Source organism: Trachypithecus francoisi, unplaced genomic scaffold (assembly GCF_009764315.1).
Source record: "Trachypithecus francoisi isolate TF-2019V2 unplaced genomic scaffold, Tfra_2.0 Lachesis_group3, whole genome shotgun sequence".
Taxonomy (NCBI): domain Eukaryota; kingdom Metazoa; phylum Chordata; class Mammalia; order Primates; family Cercopithecidae; genus Trachypithecus; species Trachypithecus francoisi.
This window is the reverse complement of record NW_022681468.1, coordinates 96592351-96597939: the sequence shown is the minus strand read 5'-3', so window position 1 is coordinate 96597939 and position 5589 is coordinate 96592351.

Sequence of the window (5589 nt, the reverse complement as noted above, 5' to 3'; positions counted from 1 at the left end):
TGCAGAGAGGAAGGCCTAATCCAGCGGCCGGTAGGAAAATGCGACCAAGGCTCAAGATCTGCAACAAGAACCTAGATGGAGCCTAGCCAGTGCAGGTAAGGGAAGAACTAAACCCCACCTGTGGCAGAGGTAAGTAGCAGATGCCAGTAGGATGCCCAAGGAGCAGGCAGGACAAAGACCTTCTGCAGGAAAGTCAGCAAGAATCCAGGGGCAAAAGCTCCCCTCCATTAACCAGGCGCTTTGCCATGAAATCACATAGCTTCTTCACTATACCCAAACACCATCTTTCAAAATTGAAGGGAGTGGAGAAAACATTTGAGAGAAGAAAAACTGGCCCAGTAGACGTTTGAACATTGATTTTGGTTGGATATTTATAGATGAGAGATAGAACTAACTTATAAGAAGTTCTACATGATTACTAGAGACTGTGCAAGAGATTTTTTTGTATGATATCCAGTGTTGGCTAGGGTATGAGAGAAAAAGAACTCTCACACTCTGCTAGTGACAGAGTACCTGCATAAAAATTAGGTAATACCTCTCCAGATTTTAAATCAGCATGCATTTCCTCCTGTGATTTTGCTTCCAGTAATTTATCCTCATGAATTCATCAGACAGCAAGAAGAAAGAAACCAAGAATGCTTACAGAGTATCGTTACAGGGAAAGAGCCCCCAGTCTCTGTCAGTACCGGCAAGAATTGACACTCCCAGATGTTTGTTCACATCAGAGTTGGAGTGTGTTCATTTCTGCCATATTTTTAACAGCACACTAATAGTATAATATATACTATATATCATAATATAGTATAAACACTAATTACAATATAATGCAGTTTTTATATTATAATATATTAAATATAATAATTATGAGAAATTATACATTATAGTATATATTATGCATATATTAATATGTTATATATTAATGTATTATAATACTAATATGAATATGTTAAATATAATATATAATATATTAATATATTCTGTGTTAATGATATATTATCATATAATATATTCATAAAATATTTATAATAATGTAATTATGTTGACACTAATAATATATAATATATTATATGTAGTATATATATTCTATATATGATACATTATATATAGTAAATATATGTAATATATTATATAGTGTATATTCTGTATTATTAGTGTACTATTAGAAATATGGCAGAAATTAACATATACATTTATATATGTATTTATTATATAGTTTTGTTTTTTAAAGGAGGTAAATTAAACGCTTTGCTAGTTGACCTCTACAGGCATACTGCCAAAAGCACAAGGAACATTTCTAGAATGAGAAAACGATGTCTGAATCTTAATGCAGAAAGAGGCCTTAGAGTCAACTCACACCATGTCTTCAGGTAAACCTGTAAGGATTTTGTTCCTGTTCCTTTGCCCTTACTTTTTACATTCATTACCTTAATGACATTGTTATTTAAGATAGTGTTTTGTAGTAGACAGTGTTAGTTGCCTGCCCAATCCGATTTCCTTCCCTTATTTCCTGATACCAGAGCAAACTTGAGGGCCTCTTCGAAATGGGAAGTGTGACAGGAGACCCCCAACAAAAAGTTGGGACGCTGAACGCTACACCCTCCACGTAAAAGTGATCTAGAGCCAGGCACGGTGGCTCACGCCTGTAATCCCAGCACTTCGGGAGGCCGAGGCGAGCAGATCAGGAGGTCAGGAGTTTGAGATCATCCTAGCTAACACGGCGAAACACCGTCTCTACTAAAAATACACACACACACACACACAAATTAGCCGGGCGTGGTGATGGGCGCCTGTAGTCCCAGCTACTGGGGAGGCTGATGCAGGAGAATGGCGTGAACCCGGGAGGTGGAGCTTGCAGTGAGCTGAGATGGGGCCACTGTATTCCAGCCTGGGCAACAGAGCGAGACTCTGTTTCAAAAAAAAAAAAAGTGATCTAGAAATAATCCTACTTCTCCAAGAATTTCAAAGAAAATTGTCTGTCTCAAACCTTTGTGGTGAGTAGAAAAGAAAAAAATCTCCCTCGAGAGTCTATGATCTTGAGTCATACTCATGCAGGCACAGGCTGAATTCAAACTACCTGGTTGATTTTTAAAAACCTCCAGGTGACAGTTTCAAATACTCTTGGGTTAGTAGTTCCCCCAGACACCTGACAACAAACAATGGCTTCCCTATGTGAAGGAAGTCATCTTCAACACAGCCTTCAAAACATTTCTTCAGATAAAGTTCCATGAAATACGAGTTCACAATCAACAGGAAGTCATGAACCAAAGCCAGATGAAAAATAGACAGCAGAATGAAACATGCAAACATGGTAGCTACTGAGTTATCAGACACAGAATATAAAGCAGGTTTGATATTTTTTTTTGAAAATAAAGGAGGCTTAAATGTATATTACTAAGTGAAAGAAGCCAACTAAAAAGGCTACATGCTGTGTGATTCCAACTGTATGATATTCTGAAAAAGGCAAAAATATAGAGACAGTAATATGATTAGTTGTTGCCAGGGGTTAGAGGAGGGAGGGATGAATAGGCAGAGCACAGAGGATCTTTAGGGCAGTGAAACTATTCTGTGTGGTATTGTAATGGCACATACATGTTATTATATATTTTTCAAAACCCATGCAATGTACAACACTAAAAGTGAACTCTTGTAAACTATGGGCTTTGGCTGATAATGATGTGCCAATGTAGGTTTGTTGATTGTAACAAAAGTACTACTCTGGTGTAGGATGTTGATGATGGAGACGCTGTGCATGTGTGAGGGCAGGGGGAATACGGGAACTCTGTACAATTTTGCTGTGAACCTAAAACTGCTCTTAAAACTAAAGTCTGTTAAAAACAAATGAATAAAATCTAAAGGGAAAAAAGTAAAGGAGAGATAAATAAGGAGCAAGTGTATCTAAAAATAATTAAGCAGATTTGAAAAAAAGCATAAATAGAACTTCTAGAAATGAAAAATATAATAATTGAATTGAAAATACGTGTCACAAACACTACACACCCATTACAATGGCTAAACTTAAAACAATTGACAATATCAAGTGCTGACAAGGATATGGAGCAACTGGAGCTCTCATGCACTGCTAGTGGGAATGCAAAATGGTATGGCAACTTTGGAAAAAGCTCTGGCAGTTTCGTATAAAGTTAAATATACATTTGCTTGCAATCCAGAAGTCCTACTTCTGGATATTTATTTAAAAGAAATAAAACACATGTCAACACAAAAACCTTTACAAAATAAAGGGTCTTTTCCTAACAGATAGTAAGACGGTACACAAAGCCATATTAATATAATAATAGAAACATTTTTGTAGTGGAGAAAGAATATATAAACAGACCAATGGAAGAAGATGGAGAGTAAAACCTATAGGTTTGAGCCAAACCTATGTATACATGCATGTGCATGGGTATGTATCAAAATTGAGTATGTCACAAAGGTGATACCATGAATCAATTTAGAAAGAAGGGGTCATTAGAACTGAATTTAAACCTATAACTGCAAGCAAAGGTGGATTTCTGATTAATTAAAGGCTTAAATATGAAAGGTAATATAAATATAAAATTAATTTCACAAAATGCAGAACATTTTTGTGATCATAATAGAGGCAAAGGAAGGATTTTTTAAACATTTTCAAAAATATAACTTATAAGGCAAAAAAGGATTAAATTAATTACATCAAAATGAAAGATGTCTGTTTAATTTAGGACAACAGAAAGATTAGAAGATCTCTGCAATGACTGAAATCAACAAGGAAATAATATCTAGACTATACAATTACTGCAAATCACAAAGAAAAAAAACAGAAACCCAAAAGTGAGCAAAAATATTTTAATACATTTTACAAGAGAAAAAACTAATAAGTATATGAAGAGATGCTCAAACTCATTAGGAATCAAAGAAAAGCAAATTAAAATAACAGTGAGATATCCCTTTACACCTATTAGATTGGCAAAAAATAGGAATGTGGCTAGGGTCAAGTGTTGGAGAAGTGGAGACACAGAAACCCCATGTACTGCTGGTGAGAACTGTTCAGAAGTACCTTTGGGATTGCTTCATCAAATTAGGAATATGCATTCCTCATGAGCCTACAATTCCACTCCCAGGGATAGATCCCAAATATACTCTTATGAAGGTCTGTAAGGAATATACACGGAGATGAAGATGTTTATTGTAGTTCTACTTGTGTGTCAAAAAGGTTTTCTGAGTGTTCATTACTGACAAATTAATATAATTTATAACAGTACATAATTTTAAACAACAAAAATCAATATAGAGTACCTAAGAATAAATTTAATAAAAATCGTGCAAGACCTATATTGAAAGTTATTAAAGAATAAATAGATTGAAAGCCTTACCATATTAATGGATTGAGAGGCTTAATATCATATAATGGTCAATTATCCCCAAACTAACCTTCAGAGTAAATAAAATTCTAATTAAAATTTCAAAGTTTTTATTTTAATAGACCTCGCTAAGCTGATTCCAGTATGTATATATGGAAGAACAAAGGGCTGAACATAACTAAGACATTAGAATGAATTTGAATAATTTATCTTAGCAGATGCCAATGAAGTCAGTATGGTATTAGCACAAAATGAGCAAATGGACCAGTGAAATAGAATAGCCATCAGTAAACTTTCTCACATACAAAAAATTGGTTTATTACAGACCTAACATTTCAGTAGCAAAGGAGAACTAATCAATAAGTGGTGCTAGAGTAATTGGTTATTTATATAGAAACAAATAATATTGGCCCCTTACCTTATATAATGCAGAAAAATTAATTCCATAGAGATTAAACACAAGTGTGAAGAACAAAATTTTAATTTAAGAACAAAATACAGAAAAAGAAATTTAAGACTTTGAGGGTAAGGATTTATTTCTTATACGAGACCTAGAAAGCATAAACCATGTAAAAAAAAGATGAATAATACTACTATATTACAATTATTCAAAAGGCATCAAAATCAAAGTGAAAAGACAGAAAGTAATATACATATATAATCAGTAAGAAAAAGACAATCTAATAAAAAAATAAGGAAAACAGATAAGCTCCTTATAAAAGAGGAAACCTGAATGCAATAAACATATGAAAAGATATTTGATCTCTTTAGGAAAAAGGGAAATTCAAAGTAAAATTACAGTGAGAAAGTCATAAGAGTCACCAGACTGGCATAAATTAGAAAGCCGACCATTTGTCAAGAGTGAGGAGGAATTAACTGAACACTCACACTGCACTGATCAGGGTGTGAATTGGTCAGTCACTCTGGAAAACAACATGGCAGCAATTCCACTCCTAGGTATATACCCTGCGCTGTTTCTCTCCCAGCTGGGTGTACTGCAATACAGTTCTGACACTAACCACCCAGAGTCTGTGCAAACCCCACAGGCCAAGGGCAAAGTTCTCCACTGGACTACCCTCCATTCAGATGCCACATACACTTCTGATAAAGTGATTATAAATTGAGGAGTTCCCAGTGGCCCCCCTCGGGTTCAATAATTTGTAATAATAACTTACAGAACTCACTAAGAGCATTATACTTACAATTATAGTTTTATTTATAATAAAATAAATATGCATAGGGAGGGTCT